The sequence below is a fragment of the Dendroctonus ponderosae genome, unplaced genomic scaffold (assembly GCF_020466585.1).
Source record: "Dendroctonus ponderosae isolate FM_Combo_2020 unplaced genomic scaffold, Dpon_F_20191213v2 Dpon_F_20191213_2, whole genome shotgun sequence".
Classification (NCBI taxonomy): Eukaryota; Metazoa; Arthropoda; class Insecta; order Coleoptera; family Curculionidae; genus Dendroctonus; species Dendroctonus ponderosae.
In genome coordinates, this window is record NW_026018165.1 from 3,799,815 (window position 1) to 3,826,644 (window position 26,830).

Sequence of the window (26,830 nt, forward strand, 5' to 3'; positions counted from 1 at the left end):
TTAAGAGTGTATAAAACTGGCTTCAGTATACATGTAGGAGAAACTTAAACATTGACGCTTCGAGAAATCCAACGTTTTCTGCATTTAATTAATTCAAACATTCGCAGGAAAATCTTGTACAAAATAGAATCAATAGCACTTGAAAGTGCTGACATAAAAATTAGAAATAAAAAATCAGTGAATAGGTTACTTGTATTTTAAAATCACTTTCATTTATAAGCTGATCGGTTTTATTTATTTGCATTGATCAGAAAAAGTTAATTTCTTCCCCTTTAATGAAACATTTCCTGCTGACTTGCGTTTTATTTAATTGACTTTTACATTAGTAATTGGCAGACATTCCACTGCAAATAAATCTACTTATGTTAAATTATTCATTTCTTTATCAACGAGCATTTTAGAAAGGTCTTTGAAAAAACTTCCTACGCTCATAAGAACATTTTTATAAGTCGTTACAAATGCGTCTTCTTTAATTGCTCCAATTCCATAATAATTCATGTAACGGCTATTCTGAGCATTTGCTTATCGAATTTTAAAATCAATTTTACGAATGTCTGATTTGTTCAACATAATTATTAACTTAGTTTCCGGAGCAAATTATTTGCGGGACAATCGTAACCGGATATAAACCAAACATTTGAAATTATTCCATTGCAAGTAGTTAATGTTTAATCAACGAAATTACGTTAAACACAAGCTTGAAAGCATGAAGTTCAGCAATAACATGTTTACATTCGGTAATAAAAAATAAAACTAGTGATATATTTTCTTCAATAAAAAGTTTCTAAAAATCTGAATTTGAACTACTTATCTTGTTAGCAGAGAAGACTGCGTTATTTGAAAGCATAAAATTAGTCGTCTAGCCAAGCACTTCCTTTGCCATGTACGTACAACAATAAAGACGGAACGGGTTCAAGATTTAATCAGCATAACTTTTAACTAGCTTCATCAATATCTCTGCAACAAATTGGGTTCTTTCCAACATAAATACAGACCGGTCATTGAAAAGGACAACCATAACAGGACTGGATCAAGGCAGGAAACATCTAGAAAAAAGTTTCATCTGCTGCAACTTAACATTATTCAGCTGAAAACTTATTCTCAGATCTTCACTTTTCAATCATTTTGCAAATTCTTGCTCATTAGCTGTTCATCCAGTGAAACCCATTAGTGAATCATTTCTTCGCTTTCGTTTAAATGCATTAAATATCTACGAGTCGTAATTTGAATTGGATTCTTTATAATCAATCCAATTAGACTTTTTCCGAATACAGTTTTGCTATCTAAGTGCATTTTCGTTTCCATATTAATGAAAGTTACATTTACTTTGATTTGCTGTTTTTATTATACGTTGTCATATTACCCTGTAGATTAAATGGTACGACTGTAAGAGGCTCCTTATCATTTCACGCAATCTTTTGTAGTTGATGCAGTTGATGAAACGCACAGCTTTTTTAATTAATAGATGTTATTGTTAACTTAACTGCAAATTTGTCTACACCAAGCAATTATTTTTCTGGTAATTCGGTGCAAATGGAAAACGAATGGTAATGATGAATTTTAAGCCCGTTCCTGCCTCAATGGAATTACAGGTCGTTTCTAGATTGACACGTCTGACTTTAAAATCAATCTAATTAAAAAAGAGATGGATGGATGTGGTGTGATTAGATTGAAACGCAGTAGTAAAATCAAACTAATTATTGGTTAGACGTGAAACTTCCAAAGAATACCTGGCTATTGCATTGAGCACTGTGAGAACTAGATTACTCTAAACCGAGTAGCAATTTAACGATAAATAAAGAGTCTATTGGTTCTGTTAAAGTTTGTGAACATCTGGTCACTGCGGAGTAGATTGCTATCAGCTTGCTTGTTAGTTCAATTTTCTTTTCATGGTTTTGGAATTATTTATCTGATATTTAAATTTATTGCTTAGAAGGATTAATGATCAGAGTTTCCACTTTTTTACGTAAAGGCTACTTGTAATTTGATATAGAAGCTGTTGTTTCCAATTAAAGTATATTTACAAAATATTTCAAGTTATAGTGTTTTACAGTAATCAATCAAAACTTACATCAATTCCAACAATTTTAGAACTCAGCATTTGAGAAATCAGCGGTCTAGTTTGATATTAAGTTTTTATAGAACAATTTTATCTCAAAATACAGGCTTTTCGTACTCTAGGAAAGTAGTTAACGAAGCCAAATATAATATAATATAATCTTTATGCTAAATATAAAATAGATCTACTTGAGCTGGTTCTAATAAAATGTTTGTATAAATTAATTTAAGACAAATAAATTAAATGCGATAATAAAAGAAACTTGCAATAGAAAGGTTCCGGTTCGAAAACACACTTTCCTCTTTTTCACGGGCTATTTTAGACTATATTTTACGATAGCAAATTTTCATTTATCGCTATTACTTATACTGTGACATTGGTTTAGGTTGCACTACTGCATAAATGCAAGCGGGATTTTAACTTCCATATTTTCTTTTCTGCTTTCTTTTATTTATTTAAACAAACTACCAGTTTATGAATATAATATCGTCAATGAGAAACTGAAATAAATCACTCTGCATTTATCTTTCTTAGGCTGTTGAAAGTGCAACATTTAAGTATGCTTAACAAGTTTTTTTCTTGCGCCAACGCTCATCGATTCTTGTGGACCAATTCAATCGAGATCAAATGCGCCGCAATTCAGCCACAAACTTTGACCAGTTTATAGGCTGTAATAAGCTTGTTTAAACAATAGGTTTGATTATATAACAACTAAGCATTTTTAGGCTATTCAAATATTGACAATTAGTTTTGGATTTAATGCACTCCTACTGAAACAATCACATAATTTAATCAACAAGTTTGGGCAGTTAGTGAACTTGGTCGATATAACTGTATCGGCCAGCTGATTGACTGGTATTTATTTGAACTGGTGTGGGAATACTGTGGCAAACAAGTCTACATTGATTAATTGCTTTCAAATCACACAATTCAAATTATACATATTAATGCCGAAGACTTACTGAATTGTAATAATGCCTCGAAATATTCATAGAATGTTTTCTCAGCCTGAAAGTCACTTTAGGTTTATAGGCATGTTGTCTTGAATAATAGCTAGAATAAGTGAGGAATCATTCAAGAATGCGTTTCATTTTTTCAATTAGCTTTGTGTTCGGTTTTATTACTTAAGATGTTTACTTTAGGAAAACTTTTAGGAAAATACAACAAAACGCAGAACTTACTTTAATCAATTCTCTCAAACAAATCTTAACATTGACTAAGTGCAACACACTTAGTTAACAGCGTTTCGTTTCAGAAAAGGAAGCAGGTTGTAGTATGACACGACATATTGTTAATAACAGTAGTTCAAATTAATTACAACTTAATAACAACTTGAAACCTAATGTACAACGGAAACAAAACTGATAAAGACAAAAGCAGCAGAAAAGAAGAGTTTCCCTCAGATAACTCAAGGTGCAATTTGAATATTTGCTTGAAAAATCTAAAACTAGTCATATCCATGAGTCTCCACTAATGAAAGATTACGTATTTGTAAGTCAATATGATTAATACTTTTTTGACCCAAATTTACAGAACCAATCAGTCCAAGTCAATAATATCGACGGATTCCGAAGTAAAAGCAGCAATTAAATAATAAAGTATGTAATTGTTTGCTAACGAATATTAATTAAACCAAAGTAATAATTGTCTTCATTCGTTTTTTATAAGCATTAGTTCAAAAATGTATCGCTTTCAAATTATCAAATCCTCCATTAAAAATTGTTCTTTTAATGGAGGTCATATAGTTATGTGATCCCAACCCGATTAGACATTCAAACTTTTCTTGTTTCTGGCTTTTCAGATGATACGACGATTTTACTATGGACTGACTGGCTTTCAGCTCATTAATTGGAAGGTTTAAAAATAATATAATTTCAACTGAATTTTCTCCAAAGTTATCCAAAAATATAACATTTTTGTTGGAATATGGTATTGCATGTTACGGTTTTCCTTTGGTCGAACAATGATCATTCACGTGTTTTATCAAATAAAATTAAAATATGCTTCATAGTCACAGAAAATCTGAAATATATTTTATGGACAAAGCTAATGACACATCAGTTCTTCTATATAAGAACATAGACAAAAAACAGCAATACAAGACATAAGAAAAACAATAAAGTGAATAATGCAAACGGTCGGCTGTGTCCAGGAAATTCGAAGGGTCAAGGATTATAATATTTTCTTGACTCACTAGACACTATAGGTAGATTTTGAAATTTATGACCGCAAATAATATAATTTGCCACTGGAAATTCGACCTACTTAAATACCGAGTAACGATAAATAAAAAACGATTCAGTAAAGAAATGTGTGGAACTTCGCATTAACTTGTGTGCAAAACAATGGTGTCAATAAGAAAAGGACTATCAGGATCTACTTAACTATACCTAGAAAATTTTAGATTTATTCTAGAAGCTTCTGCAAATTTGCTATCTTCTATAGAAATACCTGGTTGTCGAGTAATAATTGAAAATATGAGGGAGTTTGTTATAAAAAGTTAGGTCACAGGTTAGCGATTATGATCGTATCGTTTTTCTTCATCTTCCTCATACGATCTTAATTTTGCATGTAATAATAGCTGCACTAAAACTGCTTTTCCCGACACTTCATACTTTTTTAGATTTTACTATTTTTTGCTTTTTTTGTTTTGTTTTATTCCAATACAATTCACTTTATCAAAAAAGTATAAGAGAATAAATGCTTCAAAATGAAAATGAATCTAGTTATCTGTAGTTGCTATACGTTCATTTCAGAAATGTCCATGAGTCATCACTGAGCCATCATTGAGTCTTTTAATGACGTTTGGTAATACACAAAAAATTAGGATATGATTGTAGAGGGATGATGGCAGATTTGCGATCTAACGCATATTTATTTTGGAATATATGAGTATACAAGAGCTTAGCGTTCAAAGTTAGAAAACTCCAAAATCTGATGAAAAAGAGGCCAGGTAAAGTAATATGAGATGAAATTAATAAAATACAATCCTGCATGATGCACTTGCACATTTTGAACATTTTATCCCGTATGGCAAGTGATATTTAGGATATTTAGGATAAAGCCTTTAAGCGTCAATTGCGTTAAGAAATAAGCGGTTTCGATCAAACCAAAGAAAGCGCAACTTTTCACCAGTCAAAAGCAGAATAAAAAAATTGCCGCGTGCCATCAACGATGTAAAATAATAAGCATTTATTATCGTAGTATGGGATTAAGATAAGTTCGAATACTTTGTAGTGTACCTTATGTCGAACCAACAACATTGCCGTGTGTATCAAAGGGGCGTTTTAATTGGTTCAATTTATTTATGTCCTTTTCTTGAAAATTTAAACTAATAATAAATAACTTGAGCCACAATATTTAACGTATTGTTAATTTTAGTTGATAGTTGTGGAAGAAGAGAAAATTGAGAAGAATAAATAGATTAAATCTGATACTTTTCTAATAAATACGTTGCGGTACTTATATTAATATCTTCCAATCACGGAAAAATTCGCCAACAACTTTAAAAACTTCTGATACTGAAGTCGGTCCGTTCAGAATTTGTTGTAAGTGCGTTTGAAACTATTTAATTGATATGGTTTAGCACATATTCATTTTATTCAGATTCGCCTAAGAAGCGCTATAAAAACCGAATTATTGATGATATTTTTGTCGTCCGGTTTGACTAGCTTTTTCTCTATCAACTAGGCAATGTAATAAATATCTGGTCTGCTCGCAACACTGACCGCGATCATTAAAAACAATTTCCACTGAAGACCATCTATATAACTATCAGAGATCTGTCTTATCACAGATAATTGATGATCAGCTCGTGCGATTCATTTTCCTTTTATCTCTTTGGCTGCGAGCATTTTGGCATTTCTGTCTTTAGCATTTATATGTTGCGTGCCCAGATTAGTTTTCTTTATGAATGTTAGCTGCAATAAAATCACAAGTGAAATAGTGGAAAGTTGGAATTAATGAATTGGATCAATATAAATTTCAGACTTGAAAATCTAAATAATGTATTGTGGAGATTTTCTCAAATTTTTTTTTCCATTGCCTGCCTTGATGTAATATCGCCAACGTATTTGTTCTCCAATAAGAATCAGTGGTTACAGTGGTAAAAATGACACACGAATTATGCGTGACTTGCAAAATCAGAAAAATTTAACTTTTTTTAAATTTAATAAAACAAATTTATTTTTAAATTGTTTTAAAAAAAGTTTTGGCGACTGAATTGAAAATGTATTGCACTTGAATCAAGGGCAAAATTGTTTGCCGTAAAGTTCAGATCTCTGGTAATTACGATAGCATAATAGCCTTTGCCAACTCTCTTTCAACAAGTCAATGTTACAAATTTTTGTTTAGTTTTGAGTTTTTATCCCGTTATTAAAATATTTTATTTCTTAACAAAGGAAAGGTTAAAATATCATTGGCAACAAGCGGACATAAACTGAATACTTAGATAAGACTATATGCCAATGCATTTTTAAACATTATATTGAGTGAGAAGATTAATCAATATTCTTCTACAGGCATCAATTTAATGTTGCAACCTCACATTGCTCAGTTTGGCAACAAAAATAAATCATCCTAGAAAAAAATTCAAAAGCAGTCTAACATAATACTTTACATTAATTAAATTAATCTTAATTATGATTTATTTTCTGGCTGCGTGTACTTGTTATGATATTCCTATCTTTCCTGGGTTTCAGTCAAAGTGTGAAGTAAAATTTTTGAAACATTGTTTATTTCATTACGTTTCAGCGAGACTACAGCGCCATCATCAGATTTAAATTTTTACACAAACTACAAACACCAATTCACAATTAAAACATGTTGTGTAAAATTTATAATTTACAAAGTGTTAAAACGTACATCAGTTTTTGAGGGAAAGAAATTCTTCCTTTTGGGAGAGCAAAACATCGGAAAAACTTACCTCATGATTGGTAAAAATCAACGTTCTTTTAGGTCTTTACCTTCTTGAAAACCTTGAGTTTGTCTGAATTATTTTATACATTTGCGAGAGTGGTATGCATGTATTGAGATAAGCAGAAATAGTTTTAATTTTTCACTAGTGTACCGGGTGTTCCATACTTATGGCTTTATTATGGTTTGGTAAATTTTGCTAAGGTTGTCGGTATCTGATCTGAAATGTACTGCTTTTGCATGTTTTTTTATTTGTATCATTTCTTGGATTCTTCTTTTATGATAATTTGTTTCCCTAATTAATACATCTGCGTTGTCAAAATCAAAATTGTGTAACATTTGGTGTGCATGTTGTGTTAATACTGTTTTATTTTCACTAGTATTTCTCAGACTGTATTTATGTTCGTACATTCTCTTTTTTAAATATTGTTTAGTTTGCCCTATATATGTATTATCACATTCTAAACAATTCACTCTATATACAGTATTTGGTATATCCATTTTGTCAGATTTTGGTTTTAATTTTGGGAAACATTCAGTTGATAAGTTGTTTTTTTCCGCAATTATAATGTGTGGCTTTAGTACTTTTGAAATTTTCCTATTGATTTCTGGAATATATGGTAGTGATATATATGTATTGTCTCTTTGTTCCTCATTATTGTTATATTTAGTTGAGTTGTAAATTTTGTTAGTTCTTCGCTTTATTCGGTTCAGAAAATTTTTTTGGGTAGTTATTATTAAGTAATGTTTTTCTGATTTTTTTTAAATTTTTTTGTTTGTAATTTGGGTGTGATAATTTTATAGCTCTATCTGTAGGTAAGTGCAGTTATTACGCTTTTTTTTATATTTTTGGGGTGCTTATGAATTATAGTTTAAATATGTTCCTGATCAAACTTCTTTTGTATACCAATTTGTTTTTATTTCACCTGAATTATCATAATTTATTGTCATGTCTAAAAAATGTATTGATTGATTTTTATCCTTTTCTATTGTAAATTTTATAGTGTCGTGAAAATTGTTGAATTTATCTAGGGTATATTGAACTTTATCTTTGGGTAACCACATTAGGCAATCATCTACATAGCGCTTAAAGAAAGTTGGTTTATAATGTAGGCTTGTTATTATGTTTTTTTCCAAGCTTTCCATAACAAGGTTTGCTATTGTCGCTGATATGGGGGGACCCATTGCTACACCGTGTATTTGTGAATAATATTTGTTTTCAAACTTGAAATATGTAAATTTTAGGCATAGTTCTACCGCTTCAATAAAAAAATTTTCTGGAATTGTTGTATGTTGTTCGATTTCCTTCCATTTATTTCAAAATTTTTACTTCACACTTTGACTGAAACCCAGGAAAGACAGGAAATTAATCTTAATCACGAAGAAACATCTTGAAACAACAGAAAGCAGGTATGTTTAGCACGGCATTTAAAATTAATATAAATAACTATGCCATGTTAAGAGCTAGAAACTAGACGCTTTGTAACATAGTCAGATGAGGAAAATATCTTTAAATATACACAATGGCATCTAAGCGGTGAAGGAAGTCGCTGCTTTTCTGACTAAGTAGAATACAGGATTATTTGCTTGATAAACTAAAACCGATTGCCAATTTTTAGGAAACCTAATCAAAAGGAAGAAATAACTCGTTGAGTTGATAGTTGAGATACAACATTCTACTTGCCGCCGATTGTACTTAGACGCATCGAGGTTGCTCATTCATGCCGCAATTTCATTACAAAAAAAATTTTATGCGCGTTTCGATTTTATCAGTAATTTCATTGGCGATCAAAGCCAAGATAATCAAATTGGTGGAATCACGTAAGACGCAGAAAATGCCGAGTTTCTAAACTATTTGAAGTATTTCTAAAACATTCGGAAAGCTGTTTAATAATGCTGGTAGGCATGATATCCGAAAAATTCATCTTTCAAATCAATCGATAAACATACTATGGGTACCACCATGTCTTTAAAGCAAAACAAAATCAACACTTATTCTGTCGTATTACCAGCTTACTATTAACAGAAAATATGCGTAGTCGCTAGAGAAAATGAAGAATTTGTAAGAGATTTTGCAAAACAAAGCAAAAATAATCGAGATATTTCAAAAAGGTGTTCCCAGGCGTTGACCTGATCGACTTTATCGAATAACTCTACATAAATTTAAATCGTTAATGTCCTTTCCGGCTGTTCGCCATTCGCTAAGCTCCTGTTCGCGTCTTTTTTCAATATTTTCCTCCTTTTTCTGTTCTTTTTCTAAGCGGATTCAGTCGCGCTTGATTTATCCTCTCGGTCGCTGCCAGCCGAAGAGTTAATTTTGCATTCGATGCGCCGGTCACTGCCGTATAACAGTCATTTTTACTTGAATTTATTAGTAACACTTGGAGGAGCAGATTGCGACTAAGGTTACTTTTTGAGCTTGATAATGCAGTCGTTTACTACACATGGCATCTCAAAAGTAAGATACCCATACGTTAGGAAGCAAGTTTTCCTGCGAATTCTGACCAAGATAATCGCTACATTTTGTTTGCTTTTTTAACTGTCTGTTTCATCGGTGTTAAATTCTTTATCATTTAGCAGCTTCGGCAGATTGTCCGTTTTATTACGCAAAGATCATTTTTTGTCTGTCTACTTTCTTATAGCTCGATTTTGCAGTTCAATTGCAGAAAACAGCACATTCATTCATCACTCGGAAACCAGGCGGAAGTTGCGTTTTAGAGCGAAAAGGTGCTTGCTTATAGTCCCAAAGTGTCAAATTAGGACCTGTTTGAGATATTTTCTGGGAATGTCTCATATTTTGCCCTTTCCTAAAAGGCTGGTTTATGCGCGGTTTAATTAGAAAATTCATCATTTGAAAACGATACGATAATTAACATTGGGCGATGCTGCGGTTTTATAGGGGCAAGGGTGGGTAAGGCAGGGTGTTTGTGCTCGCAAAGTTTCAGACTTGAATCTATTTGAGGCATTTTTTCATAATTTTTCAAATCTTGACCTTTCGTAAAAATGATAATAATTTATCCGTACGCAAATTCAGGAATCTAAACCAATTTACTTACTTTTGGAGGCTTTTTGACAAGGTTTTAGTTTATTTGAGCAAATTTTGGGTGCATCTATTCTGGAAATTTGATTTTTAAAGCGTAATCGATTTATTTCGACTTAAGAAACACCTGCGAATGAATTTGTATTATTCCTGGTAATTTGTGCTACTATCGTTAAAAGACTAAGTTAGCTGCAGAATTAAGATCTAATGAAGAACAGTTGTAAAATTTGTGGAATTATGATTATTCCATATCAGGTACATTCTTTATATATTTTATGTACTGCAGATATGATGGAACTAAGTTTTTACTTTGACATTGTAAGAAACGACAATCCTGGCGTGGTCGTTTTCTAGGTATAGAAATACTAAATACTGGATAACAGAAAACTTTTAACTTTAAGTCAAATAGAAGTTAAATCAAATATTAAGCAATAAGAAACAAACAACAAAATGTTGTAAATCGTTGATCAAAAATGCAGGTGAGCACTTGACACATTCGGTATATCGGAAATCAACCTTTGGACTGAAGCACGTTCAGTTCCATCGTCAGAGCTTTGCTTCTGGGATTGGGAATAACATTTTTTACACACCAATTTGAAACATTCCGTATAATAATAGTTGCAATATATTTATTATAAAACTTGAACAATTTAGACCAATAGTAAACAATAACCCATAGCTAATAAAATGAATCACATTCACTCTGCGCTAGATCAGGAACAATTCAGCCCACTATTTACTTGTTCTAAGTACCACAAGGTACCAGATATGTCACTTAGCACGTATTTTACAAGATACCCCGTTCTTGTAATAACAAAACATGACGCCAAGTGCCTATCAGTATCTGTTTCGTTCTGCGACTATATCGGATTTATCGAGGAAGGACAAAAGATGTAAATGAAGCCGTGGCAGGACATTACCGTGAATTACAGAACAATAAGTGTCCTTTCTGCATACCGACAAGATTCCTCGCTCTCTTCGGTTCGGTGTTCGGGCCTTTGGTTATATCTCTATGAGGCAGTTATCGAATTTCTATTGGCCAACTTTCAATGTTTTGCGCCATTTTACATTATCCTTAATGCTAATGTTAGCATTATAGATAATACTTAACACATGAATGCAATGGGTATTTAACAACAGAGTTTAATAAATGTTTCTCAGTCAGGTTAACTCTGCTTTTTTACCAAGCGAAATCACATTTTATTTTTAATGGATTTCAGATTCTAATCTTTTATTGGCCGCAGAACCAATGAAAGTATAATTTGGCAAATGGAACATCATTACACTAACAAATCCCTTCGTTTCTGGATCAAAATTGGCAAATCGAAATCCGAACCTGATCAGTTGTATAAGAGAACTCACTGGTCTGACTTTTAATTACGAAGAATAATTATCTACTATTTATATTGCAACAAGGCTAGCAGAAGTTAGTAATTAAGCATCATTGATGGTCCAATGAGTGTTTCTTAAAACATGTTTTTTGCTGAATGTTTACTTAAGCCCCTTAAGTTATCACAAGGAAAGTGATTTGCTGATAATTGTGCAATAGAAATATTCGTCAAAAATAAGCAAAATGTTAAGTCTATAAAAGTATAATAAGAATTGCTATTTTACTGAAATCCACCATTCCCGCTTAAAATGAACTAGCATTTTCTCTTGAATAACATGTGGCAGAGAAAATACGTGGAAACTATTGAGAACATTTGATAATATTCCAACCCTTCATAGCCACCTCAAATATCAAAATAATTTGATAAAAACTAATGCAAATTAAAAACCCTGAACGAGATAGTTTTAAGTCGGTGACACATTTTAAAACAAATCGGTTTATTAAAATTGAAGAAGAAATTGATCCAAATGAAATAAAATAATTGAACCAAAAAATTCTACTATTACAATCAAACGTGTGCAAAGTGCATTTTAAATTTGATACAATAATAACACTTTTGTTACTTTCAAGAAACTCATGGTATTTACTAAGAAACTTATAAAACCTAGACAATTGATCACGTAATCCATCAACTGCACTATTTAAGTAACAATGCAAGGCACTTGTATGGATATTTAAGACCAGGTAACGACGTGCATAAATCGAAAAGGCAAATGAGTTTTGTATTCACTCGGAGTGTCACTTCGTCTATACTTTACAACATCTGGGAAATGGTAAGCGAAATAACTAATTTAAATGAGATGTGTAACTGAAACGGCCAATACTTTTTTGCAAGAGTTCGTGAGAATCCATCGAATTCAAAGCCTGGATAAAACATGAACAGCGCCAGGTTGCTTATTTATAGGTTGAAGGTGATTTAAATGGGCTTTCAGAATATTTTCATTCAATGTTTTGCATGCGGAATTATAAGAGGTCATGGATGATAGCGTTTCTCCGTGCACGGTGATAATATATCCTGGTAATGAGAAATTAGGTTTCAGCATTGAAAACGTTTCTTGATGGTTGCCTCTATGCGACCCGCAGGAAATAAACTTTTCAAATCCGACTTAACACAGAATATACATGTGTACGAATGGCAGGGCATGTACATGGTTATTGATTGAACTTTGGCCACCCCGTTTTTGCATCTAATTTGAAATTCAAAGAAAAATATTAAATGCAAAAGTTGTAGATATTTTTTAATTTCAAATTAGATGTTAAAACGGGCTAGCCAAAAGTCAATCAATATTGGCTATTAACTGAAAATATGTATCAATATAGAACGTTTATATCGAATAATCCTAGAATTTTACGAATATCTCGAATATGCAATAAAAAGTACGGCATTCAATTTAAAAAAATGTAAGGCTGGTCTGCCACTTAAATTTGAGACACCCTGTATCAATTGAAAACCTGTGATGGACCGCTGGGAATATCACAGTTAACAAACCGTAGTAATTTAGGTTATATTTAGGATGTTTGTTAATCTACGATTAGGTGCATCAACAACAACAAAAAAAAAACCTGTATCAATTGGTATTATCTTAAAATAAATTGGACGTTAATATCTGCAACTTTTGTATTTCACATTTTTCTCTAAATTTCAAATTAGATGCATATTCTGTCAATACATTTAATATTAGGTCCTTACGGTACGTGTCTGACTTTTAGTTAACCGTAATACTAAAAGGGGTTTAAGTGAAATTGTAAAGCTATTTTTAATAAATTTAGAAATGTTTTAGCTAGAGATGATTTAGAGAAATTTAAGACAGGGTTTGAGCAGCTGGTCAAGAAGATACTTACCGCCTCTGTTATTCGAATTTAAATTAAATTAAATTAATTAAATAAATTAAATCGTCGAAAATAGTAAATTATGCAAAGTTGGGAAAAAAAAAAATTGAGCTGTTAAAAGAGGAATGAACTGTCGATCTGAAATGTTTAATACGAATACTTTCGACGAAATAGCCGACTACTTGCGACGTTTGCTTTGAAGAAACCATTCATTATAAGAAAATCTAAAAGTTATTTTTCTTTTGAATTCTAAGATTCATCAAAACTCAACACAAAAAGATAATTTGGCCAGTTAAAGTTGCTATGAAGAAGGGTAGTGGCTTTAGATCCAGCGGCTATAATTAACATACTTCAATTGCAAAAGTTGTGTTTTATATGAATAAATCATACAATAAGAATTTCTCTCAATATTTCAAAAATGCCATTTGGAGTATTTGAGTTCCTCAACTTTGCCCCCATTTACCTCATCATTTACAGTTTTCAGTATCCCAAGCCTTTTTATCTACACAATGTTTTGTCATAAATAACTGCGTTACAGAATTTTTCTATACGGGGTGTCAATTTTAAATTAATTATTTCTGATTTATTAATTATTTTACATTTACTAAAATAACATTTTAATTGCGGAATATAAATTTCTACAATAAAACCTGTGTCATCTACTTACGCACTATCTTATAAGTTGTTCAAGTGTTGTCAATTTTCCTGTACACAATAACAAGGTTTGTTTTTGAACTCTTCCCTAACATTTCGGAGAACTTCACCGCGAATTGACCGGCATTCTGTTGCAATTCGCCTTTTCAGATCATCAATATCAGCAAGTTGGGTTTTATAAACAACGGACTTAAGATATCCCCAAAGAAAGAAGTCTAAGGGTGTTCAATCCGGTGATCTTGGAGGTCATTCAATTGGTCCCCTTCTGCCAATTGATCTATCCGGGAATATTTTATCAATGTTAGGGAGGGTTAAAAAATAGACTTTATTATTGTTTACAGGAAAATAGACAACATTTTAAACACCTTTTAAGATAGTGCGTAAGTAGATCTCATGGGATTTACTGTAGAAATTTACCTTCCGAAAATAAAAAGTGATTCTTCTCGAAGTAAAATCACCAATAAATTCGAAATTCATTGTTTAAACTAGATTGTCTTCCTTTTTTTAGATTTTAAGGGTGTAACCGAATCTTCTAGTTATTTGTACCATAAGGAGACCCAATGACATCATTTTTGTTTAAATATTAATCTGAAAACTAAAATCTCAGTGCAGGCAAGTCTAATTGTTTAATTGTTTCTGTTATTTTGAAACGCGATTATTCGAAAACCTCTGAACAAAAACCAACAAAGTAGTAACCGATGTAAAGAGGATTGTACGCCCTTTAAAACCATGTGCCACTTGACCTCCCCTCCCGTTTAAAATTCTAAGGGTCCATCCATCCATAATCCATCTATCCATCCTAGGGGGTTGAAACAAGGAGGCTAAAAATATTAATTTGAAGGGTCCCCTTACAAATAAAATGTACGCTACTTTCCGATTTTTCATATTTGAAACTGCAAGAAAGATACTAACTCTGGGAAGTTTTCAAACTGACACCCGATATATTATTTCGATCTTAAAATCACATGCCTCTGTGTCACATAGTTGCACTAATATGGAATTTATTAATACTTTTCATATGGATAATCCTAGAAGGAACTGCCTACTTAAAATATCTGATTAGTTGAATGGATATAAAACGGGCTACAGAATAATAACAGTATGGCTGATATTCCAGTTGTGAGCAGAAATTTATAGAGGTAATTATTATGAAAATAATGAAAGTAGCTTCTTGATCGTTGAATTATGTGGCTGAAAAAAACCGGGAGAAGCAATCAGGAAACTAAATATAAGCAACGCGTTTAGACCACCACGATTTAATGAATGTGTGTTTCAGTAAATTACTGCAAAATAAAATTATAACTTTCAAAAGAAAAAAGTATTTTATGCCAATAATTCGTCGTTTATGTGCGGGCTTTGTACAATGTCCTCATTCGAAAACATACATTTCGAAGTTAATAACTTTGAGGACGAGCTTGACTACATCGTGTAACCTTAATTTGCCTAAGAATGTATTACCGGCGACCGTGGTGGGCGGATTCGAATCCACCGACCTGAAACTACTTTAAAATTATAACAAAATTAGATTTCTTTATGTAATTCGTCGACTTAATGACTGTATTTTGTTATTATGGGCCGTGGCACGGTAGCAATATAGCCCATCCTATATTCACTCAGTTAATCCGTATTCTAAACCTGATAGCCACTTACTCGAATTGAAATCTTAATGAACGGTTTTTTTTGCTGGTCTTAAATATATGCTTTCGAAATTCGAATTACGCTGTCGAACGTTGAATTGATCTGTCTTTAACCGTTCCATATGGATTGGTTATGGATGAGAAATTACACTGATGAATAATGAGAAAGCTTTCAGGTCTTCTTACGACATTCACAAAATTACTGAAATCTCGCAAACCATTTTTAACATGGTTGAAAGTAAACACAATGGATCGAAATAGCAGGAAATTAGATGATGGAGATTTGTTTAATTAATAACTATTACCATTTTGGTAGCGGCAAATGTTCATACAATTATGTGGTCACGTATGCCGCTATTATTTTAAAATAAGACGTAGTATCGTTTCTCCTATGATCAGCATGATTAACTATAAAAGAAGCCACAGCAAAAACGAGCATTCAGTGATCAGATGTTTGGTCAGAAGCCATAAGAATTCAGTCTCAGATAGTCTTTAGTCTAAAATATTAAATTAAATAAAAGATATTCATTTTTAAGATTTACGGTTTACGAGTCATACGTTATAGTTAAGGTTCGGTTACAACTAAAACCTATTGAGTCTATTAATCTGGAAATAAATTTTCAAATTAATCTATAAAATCATGTCTAATATATTGTTAAAGTGGGTTTACACGATCAAGCCATCTGCATAAAGAGGCACCACGCAAACCAGATTTGAGCAAATAACGTTTTAAGAATTTGAACGAAAATTTGTCGTTTACGTGTTCAGTTCGTGTTACACAGATGTGAAGTGACGACACCCAAAATTGTATTTGTAGTCAACAAGATGGAAATTTGGGCGAACAACTAACTAGATTGTTTTACAACAGCATTATTTCTATATTTAATCCGTTTCACCCGAATTTTATTTGGAGGGAGCTTCAGCACGTGAATCTAAATACAGACTAAAATTTTTCCAAAAAGTATGTAAAATTTTGGTATCAGGTGCGGACTGGCGCCGTGGTACAATAGGTGCCTGCTTTACTTCTTTTTTCCTAATTCCAATTTTGGCTTTATTTTTGCATTCACCTTGAAACTTAACAGACACGGTGCAGATTTCATTTGAAAAGATTGCCACATATGTTGGCAATTTCAAGCTTATTTTTTCAATGGCGTTCTGAACAACATTATGTATTAATCCAAACAGTTATTTAAGTCAATAAAAAGCTTGATAATATGGGGAATACAACGGTAGTATTAGGAAATAAATACATAGTGATAATATAATAAAGGGAATACAGCAAGTGGATTTTCCGCCAGGATATATTTTAGCCCAACCAAATTTGTAGACATTTGTGCTATTGTCGTCAGTCAGTTTGAGCAAATGGTTTGAGCGTGTAAACGGCTCCTTAGGTTTGTATTAGCGCTGAAAATTGACTGTAAGCACAGTTGTCTATTTAATTCTTAGTTACGGAAAAATTCTACGTTTTAACTGAGCTGAGGTATTCTTTAAGTTTTTTAGTGTTTGTATTCACTTCTATAGTTGAATGCTATAAATTACACTTCAAAAATGTTTGCTTCCAATGAAACAACTTCCTATCAATATCTGACGCATAAGTGGCATTATTCTGGATGAACAGAGATTTGTTTGCAAAATCAAAAATTCTCACTCGATAAATACAGCTTTCTTTTAGGCACGAAACATGATGATTAATTTGATTATTTAGTTACCTTTGAACTGGCTCAGATATTCTAAATAGTTATTTATATCTGAAGAAGAATTCCAATTGCATTAGTTCGGGTTATCGTGCTGTCTCTTCGGTCGATCTTAATACATGCCAGTATGAACGTTCAATTCTACATTATCATACATCCTCCACTGTTTGACTGGGGTATTATGCAAGGAAATATTTTACGTGCATGAATCTATGAACCACCATCAAGCTCTTGTTCTAGTTTACCCTCGAGTCTCTTGAACCAGAAAACAAACCGATGACAAATAGGAGGGCAACCTGGTTGTGGTATTATTATCGAGTTTGCTATTTGAATAATTATATTCCAATTGAAAAACCCTGACTATTCAGGTGTAACGGCCGTCATGTCCGATGCAAGTGAATTACCAGAGTGATACGAATGAAGAGCAGTGACAACTTTAGGTGTAAACTAAAACTCACATGAAATTGATCCGTCGCGTCTACTGGCGTAACCCAGTCCCTTCGAAGGAGTGGATTCGCTCTGGTTATTCGAAAATAGATCAGACAAGATTTCTTATTCTCGAACCAGTTTTCTTTAATAATATCTGACCGCATCGGTCATCCGAGATGCCATAAAGAGTCATCAAACTTACGCGAGACCGTCATTCTGTAAAAAAGGTCGTTGATATTGAAAGGGTCACTTTTTAATTGGTTACGCAATATCGGCGCTGGTAAGCAGAAAAAGTGTTTATTAGTGCAATAATTATGTTTAGTATCGGTGCTGATAATGTCAATTCAATGAGAAAAAAGCTGTCAATTATATCATCTTTTTTTAACTGTTTCGGTGTCGATCTGCCGATTTAATGAATCATTTTCCTGTAATTAATTCGGTGCTTCAACACTTGCAATTTTTTATTGGTTTCGAAAAAATTTCATTATGTTAATGACTCACTAGACTAGAATATTACGGTGCCCCTTGTAAATGAGACCCCTTTTTATTTTTTGAACCTTAATAGCTATTGTCACAAAATTTGGGACGCCTACATAAGAACAAACTGTCCATCTTTTGTCATAAAATGACACGCTGAAAATGTCAAAGTGACAGTTTTACGCCATTTTCGTTTATTTTTTCTAATAGAATGGGACGTCAAGTGACACTTTGTTTTTAAGCTCTGTTTATCCTCCTGTCAACCTTGAATGTGTAGATCATTCGTTTCAGTGTTTTTCGAATGATCGATTGCCAATTAAATATCTGATGAGTTTCTTCTAAAGCTGTATGAAAATGTATTTTTGGACTAACGGACACTAACGGAGAAAATTTTGGACATTTAATATAATAGAATTACTAAAAGTTAAGCTGTTTTCCTGATAGGTATGATAAATGGATAATGGTGTATGGCAGTCATTTTATAAAGTTTAAAAATATCTGGGTAAGCTTTGCTGTATGTGATAATTTCAATTTGGGTGAAGTCGGTTTAGGTGAAAAAATATATACATTTTTTACAGCGTTAGAAAAACAAAGAAACTCATCAGATGTTTAATTGGCAAACCGGTCATTCGAAAACTACTGAAATAAATGATCTACACATTGACAGTTGACGAGAGGATGAACAAACCTTCACAACAAGGTGCCACTCGACCACGCATTCCATTGGAAAAAAATAATCGAAAATGGTGTGAAACTGTCACTTTGACATGTTCAGAAGTCACTGTTATGAATTAATTTAAGAAGTTATTTTTATGAGTTCGTTTATGAATTTTTATGAGTTCGACTACCGATGGTGCCGCTGCAAAACGTAAAATTACTCGTTGTTGAGTGACAGTTGAGACTTGTCAGACTTGTTTATTTATTGGAGTGGATGACATATACAACATAAAACAATACTTACACACTTTTCGATCTATGTCTATTTCTTTAAAATCTTGCAAAAGTTGATTAGAAGGAAACCAAACAAATGACAAACACAAATGTCAACCAAACAAGTGTCAAATTACTAGTGAACATGTACTGATAATTTTAGCCATCAGGGGACGTTTGGACTTTTGAACTCGCAAATAACTATAAAGGTTTAAAAAATAAAAGGGGGTCTCATTATTCACGCGGGCACTATATAAGAGCTATTATAACTTCAAAGTGGAAGATTTAGTATATCGTTTTTTCCGCTTGTTATAAAAAATCTCGCACATAGTGCTGTCATAAAAACAGCTATGCCAACATCTTGCAATTTCTTATCAGTTTTATCAAAACTTCTTGTTTACTTTGAATAAGATAATAGGGGTTTTTTCCACAACATTTGCACATAGCAAAAATTTGAGAAGTGCTTTTTTGAAGCCCACAAAAGACCCACTTCCAATATCCTCTTCTTTTCACAGTCCCGATATTCGATAGCAATAAATTTTACTTAATTTGATTAATTCTGGATATATAAAATTTCCATGTTTTCATAATTTTATTGATAAGGCTTTGCATTAACTTTCAATCTTAAATGCTCTTGTCATACAACATACATGCTTTAAATACTAGTTTCACTTTTCCAACTTCAAGAATATTTTTTTAACTGTGCGACCAGCTATTTAGCTTCACTAAAATTATTTATTGTTATATTATATATTTATACTAAATTGATTATTAATTGACTTAAAGTTGAAAAGAGTGGAATTGAAGAAATTGGAATTACTACTTAATATAACTAATATTTATTATTTGTTTATAATTAACTTCATCAACTATAAGTCGTTACTTGAAAAAAACAATGAATTCAATTCAATTCCCATTTGTATCCTAAATCGGTGTCCGCTATAACACTTTAGGAAAGACTCAAAAAAATTGATCCAAGTCCGTACTTTTGTGCGTTTTTTGCGTCCTATTATAATGCTTTTTAAACATTTTTACGGGAATCAATTTATGAACTTTTGCTATGATTTTGGAATATTCTATAGTTTAAGGTCAATTTTTCTACAGAAACGCAACGAAATCTAATAGTCTAGCATGATGTTTCATTGAAGTGGATTCACGGTTGAATCAAACTGTGGTTTTGTTGTTAACATTTTTTTCTCAATCTAGAGATCATGCGTCAAGCTTTGGCTAAATCTATCTAGTTAAGTATTCGTTCGAACTAATTTCTTACTAGCATCAATTGAATGCGTATCTCCGGAAATGGCCGATAACTTTAAAAAAACATGCAAAGCATTAAGTTTTATGCAAACATGATTCTACTTTTATGAGTAAGAGAACATGAGTTTTGGAAAGTGTTGGCAAAAACTTCTACAAGAAATCGTAGGCGGACATGAAAATTAAGCGTTACGGAGCTTCGAAAATTATTGTTATGGCTGAAACTGCTTACATAAGCGATGGTACAGGAAACACCTTTCAGGGTGTGTGATTCTGTAGAGAATGCTAAATAGCTGCTTTTTCAGCAAAAACTCGTAATTTTTAAATTCGCAAGTTTATTAATTGTACCATATAATTTGCAATACTTGAATGCAATAATACAGGGTATTTGGTAAGTAGATGTATTCCTTGCAAGGGGTGATAGTGCAATTAATTTTTGATATGTTTTGTTAATAGAACAGGTTCCGAAAACCATTAGTTTTCGATCTATAGGGTGTTAAAGTTTTAATAAAAAAATGTTATTTATTAATATTTCGAAAACCGCATGGACTATCGTAATTAAATTTGACAGGCTTAGGCAATTAAGAACAATACACGTTTTGCAATAAAAATGTTGTGTCTATCTTTTCCAGTGGCGTGGCTACATTCACGTCTGTGGATAATTTTAAATAAAAAAATGTTACGCCACTAATTTTTCTAAAAGTAAGTGGTCTATTAACAAAATATATCCGAAATTACTTGCACTATTATGACCCCCTGCAAGGAATGCATCTACTTACCAAACACCCTGTATAATGTAAATAGAATAGAAAGAAATAAAGTAAAAAAATCTGATTTTATAAAGCCTTTCTAAATAAAATTCGCAGCATCCAAGGCAACTAAATCGTACAATTAAAAAAAAATATTTCACATTTACAAAGTAAAGTTACTTGTTTTTTGCAGAAGTAGGCAAGTTTCACATCTTGCAGGTTATTGAGGTTATAATAATAAATTAACAGTTTTATATAGTATTTGAATCCTAGAAAACTTTGAATTTAGCCAACAATTTTCACTCAATCCGTGAGTAGGAATTCGAAAACAAAGTGAAATATGCATGTGTTATATCACATATGATTCTGCTTTTTATATAAAACTACTTTTTAGCATAACGAAAAAATGTATGTTAATGCATATTTTATTTCCATTATTACCTGACAACAAACCCAATTTATTTCAGGTTCCGTAATACTGAATTTCGAAATAACTGAGAACTGGTTGATTTATGATGGATCTAAAACTTTATGTTTATAAAATACATTAAAATTTAATAATTAATTTATCACATCTAATAATGCCATAATTAAACTAGACAGCACAGCAGCTTTATCCAATACTACTTTTTGCTTTCTTCATCAGGTATCTGTCTCGATTTATTTCAAATATTATTTTGCACCCGTTAATGTAAAACTTTGATTTGTAACGCACCTTCATAGCATCGAAGCATCGTTGTCAATAGTTTCATTTATCTTCAAAATTAATATCTTTAGATACATAATTTTCTTCATCACTTACTCGGATCCCTCACATTTTAAAATGACTTATGAAAAAAATTATTTATATTATAGACCATTAAATTCTTCATATTTATTTTTTTGAATATTTTTTTTCTTTTATATATTTTCCAAAAATAGGTCCATTTTCTCAGTTGGTTTAATTATTCCAATATAATGTGAATATTTTCACAATAGTTAATTCTATTGCGGAGACTAGATATAGTTAGTTTTAAGTGTGTTCAACATATTTTGTCTTTCTACTGGTCTGTTACCAGTCTTTTTGGCCAATATCAACATAACACTCACAATTGAAAATATACATTTTTTAGTTGAAAAGAATCACATTTATACATCCATACCTATCATATAATTCAATTTTCATTTAAAGCAATTTGTGTTTTTTCTCGAATACGGTAAACATGATCATAATTCTTGTGCATATATCGCTAGTTTCACTCTACTTTTATCAAAATTTCCTTCATCTTACAAGCACCTAATCGAAGAAAATCACCTGACTTGAATGTTATACGCTTAAATGCTACTATGAGAAACACGCTATTAATTTTTATTTTCATTTATTAAACTTCTTTTTGACGCATTGACGTCAAATAGCCATTAGCATACATTAAGTGTGCGAACACATGTCAAAAAGTAAAGAGAAACGGCCAAATTATATGAAATCAAAAATTAAAATATGCAAGAGTTTACGATGCGTATACTTTTAATTAACAACGTGAATTGGTAATTAAGCAACTTTGCCATATTTTTTTATAATGTTTCTGTTTGACTAGTACGTTAATTACGGTAGGAAATTAATCAAAATTAAGGTAATTAGTTTCTAAATTATGTTATTTGTGTTTCTTATGAAGCGATAAAAATTCTGTTAGCAGTTACTTTCTTTTTGCTTTTATTTTAGCCTTTCTTGCTGGCGTAGTAAAATGAAATTAATGAGAGATCTGCAGTAAATCAGCGTCTTTTGCCTACAGTGATTCAAAAATTGCTGCGTTGAGTAACTAAAAGAAAAATTAACTGAAATTTTATGGAGTTTGGTTCAAGTCATGCTAATTGATAGTTTATAAATATATTTCAAGATCCTTTCGAAACGCCTGCTCATAAGGTAGTCATAATGGTACGCTGCCAAAGAACAAAAATTATATATAGCCCAACCTAGTCGATTAGATTTGAATATAACAGAATATTCAATCGTTATATTTGATCATACAAATAAATATTAGCAAACAATTTCTTCATTTAATATTCCGACGCATTTCTAAGCAAAATTTATCCATTAACAAATTCTGACTGTGGTTGTCTGAGGAGAATAGTATAGACAATATATTTAAAATTGAAGGAAATAACATTGATAGACATTGATTACCAAATATTGTTTGATAATATTGATACAATTTGTTTAAATTTTTAAATCTAATCTAAAAACAAACTTGTTATTTGTACTCTTCCATCCGTTTCTAGCCGATTTATGATTTATACGTTTGCAAAATCAATATTAATGAAATTGTTAATCACTATTCAATAATCCGTTAATTGGCACAATTGATGTAGCTATTTCATATGCTCTTTACTTGATTTGATATGATTTTGAGGTTGAGGTCATTCGCAAGTTTTCATACTTTTTTTCTTCTGTTTGAGAGCAAGTAATTTTACACTTTTTTTCAGTTTGCCCAAATTGCCCCAAGTGTTTGCTTAAAAGATGATGCGATTCTGCTAATGGAACTTAATGAAAGCTCTACCGTTTAAAGTCTCTATTAAAAAAACAACTAACTAATGTGTTTTTTGAGCATTGGCTTGAACACGCTGTTGAGATAAATTCTATTCTTGTATCTAATGGTTAATTCGCAGTTTAAGTTGATTTTAGCAAGATTTATAACTTGTGTTATTAAAATAACTAGACTGACAGATAATCTATAATAATATGACCAAATATAATAACTCACCAGCTTTAAATAATTAGAGACCTTCAGACTTCAATGTAATTGTAAGGTAATTTGTAATTATAATTCGACTTCGTTCACAGTTAAATATACAGTAAAGTATATAACTATAATTAGTAAGGTAAACAAAAGGAAATTAATCAATACAGTTTGTCGAATTATAATCGATTTTAATTTACGTTGAAACGTGAGTAATCTTTAAACTGTTGACATGGAAGCTGCACTTCTACTTTTTATAAGGTTAAAAAATCGTGTTTCCACTCACTCTTCTAAGAAATGTCATTATTTTGTTTTTTGTTGAATATTAGGAGCTTCTTCGAGTATTATAAAAGAAACCATCGGACGCCTAATTAACAATCTCTAGTAGCAAATGAGAAGTAATCAGTTTCGTGCAAGTCATCAAATCGGGCAGCTCATCTTATATTTTTTTACAGAAAAGTTATTAATTTTGAAACTTACACTTTAGCATAACTATTATTTTACTACAGATTTAAAATCGATACAAATCCCTGGAATTTTTAAATAGTTTTGTCTTACAGTCAACTGAATCAAGATTTCAATGTTATATTGCAATTTGATTTAAATTTGGTCTCCTTCGTTGGTTTGTTCAATGTAGTCGTATTATCAGCGGAATAATTTGTAAACATCTGTAAATGTTTGCTATTAAATAGCAGTATTGGCATGCTGTAGAACGCCTGCTTCTAAGAAATTTTAAAATAGCTATCAATGAAATATTCCTGTCTGAGCCTACAAAATAATGAGAATTGTATTTTGGGCCTATAGGTAACAATTTTGAACGACTTTACAAGGTGTAGGAAGTTAACATCAACCCTTCAAGTTGCGTTTAATATTCCTAGTAAGTTACATACGCGAAATCTTGAAAAAACGTGAAACTTACCTTTGGTTGCTCATGTACTCACTACCAACTAAAAAGTGCGTCAAATTTTCACATGAACTACCTTCCGAACATATTATTTATTCAAAATGTATCTCGCGTCAAAACCGTGGAAAATATCAACAAAATTTCGTGTTCAAATAATTGAAGGTATCCGTAAGTCAAACAAAACCAAACCAAAACAATAATTGCGCGACGCGCCAACCCGCCTACTGAGCAGTATCGAAGCACGCCAAATTTAGACAGAGCAAAATCGGGAACCAGCCTCCCGGATCTTCTTTTGAAACTTGAAAATTCGTTGCCAGGAGGGCATTTCTTCATTCGCGTTCTTAGCGCGGATCTTGTGAGACGTGCAGAAACGTCGAAAGTGAAGAAACGATTCGAAACCAAACCAAATGCCTGTCTTGCATCTCAGCTGGTTGCGGGCTCTTGCTCCCGCCACTACCGTGCACAACACTCTAGATACGAATAATTATTATTCTAATGATGGTCAAGCGGTAGGGTGAGGGGAGTGGCAAAATCAAGTTTTTTGCTTTTTTTAGGATGAGAATATATTCAATCTGAGAGTGGAGAGCGATTTAATTGTACCGCTAACACCGCTAATTTACAGGTGAAAACCAATGCATCCTTATATTTGTGTTTTTCGGTCAAAATTGATGTAATTATCACCTGCTCAAGACATTTTGTCCCATCACTGTCCAGCGGAAAAGGGTTATTTCATATAACAACGCTCAGTTGAATTACTAGAGGTTCATTATTCTAGTGGAATTTGAAATTGGTTTTTAATTTTTTGCAAATGTGTCTAATTTTTGCTGGTAACATTGAAACGGTACCACGCGGAAATTCTACAAATGCTTGAGCAAGTACATGTGCATAAAATCGCTGGTTTCTATTAATTCATCAACATCATCAGACCTGAGGACAATTTGAGTCTGGATGCGTAATTATCCTGCTTGCATGTTGGTTTCGTACTTTCTTTTAGACTTAGCTTGCGTGGCTCATAACATTATAGATACTAGATAACTACTATATAATAAAGGTGGGCAGGCTAATTATCATAAATCTTATTATTTGCATTGAAAGAATGAAATTTACTCTGGATTTTACTGCATCGGTATAAAATAACATACGTTCCTTTCATTGGAATTCATGCAGCCTAGTCTAGATGGCAGCGTGGATTTTTTTAGGAAAACGTCGCATTCAATACGTTCAATAAAAGGTGGAAGTTTTGATATACGTTAAAATACTTGTTTGATTCCCATCTTTAATAGTCTTGATAGCAAATATATGTACGATCGAACCTAATCAATAAAAACGTACACCTGAAACTAGAATTACGAACATAATGTGAAATAAATAATATTAAATTTTATCATTTTGTTGAATATCGGCTTTGTTTTGATTTTAAAAATATATTTAAATAGGACTTTGTTTTTGATACATTATATTTTGCTTTTGGATTTACGTCGTATGCGTTTTTGATTAATTTCGGCAAATTTGCAATATTTAAAAATACTGTCTTTACGTGACATGGAAAAGCCCACTGGGTTTCGATCCGGCTGAACAACGGGACCACTACGAACTATCCCCTGATTGTATTTTTCATTGACTAGACTATATACCAGAATGTCCATCAAGACATGAATAAATTCGATTAAAACTCATCAAAGCTCATATTGTGAATACCCATTTCTTCAAATATAAATCTCCAAATCAAATAATTTTTTATTCTATGTGAATTTTCTAGCATTTTTCATACACCATATTGCTGATATTAACCCGTTTGGAAGAAAACGGCGGTTCCAAAAAAACAATAGTTTCTCTGGGATGGATAGATAGACAATCTGATTTTCAATTTCTGAATTTATTCCTTTTTGATGGACACGTTCTTTATTGTATATTATAAAGACATTTTGTTTTCGACTGCTTCTCTTTCCAAAATTGATTAAATGATGTGGCGCTCCAGTTAATAAAAACGCAAATTCCACATGGGCAGCTTTAATTCGCACGTTTCGATTTATTTACCCACCATCATCGATTAGATATCAAATAATGTTACGGAACAAAATAATTTTCACATATTGTGATATTAGGGCGATTGAAATATGTTCTTTTGCATTAGAGAACAGAACAAACTTAAGAC

General features: G+C 31.9%; 1 long non-coding RNA gene across 1 annotated transcript in view; it reads right to left on the bottom strand.

Annotated features, from left to right (window-relative positions):
- Positions 1–25,115, bottom strand: part of LOC125503502 — a 137,057-nt gene extending 111,942 nt beyond the window's left edge. The window contains exon 1 of the long non-coding RNA XR_007280922.1: positions 24,691–25,115. This is a non-coding gene — a long non-coding RNA (uncharacterized LOC125503502). The remainder of the gene's footprint in view (positions 1–24,690) is intronic.
- Positions 25,116–26,830: the final 1,715 nt, after the last annotated feature.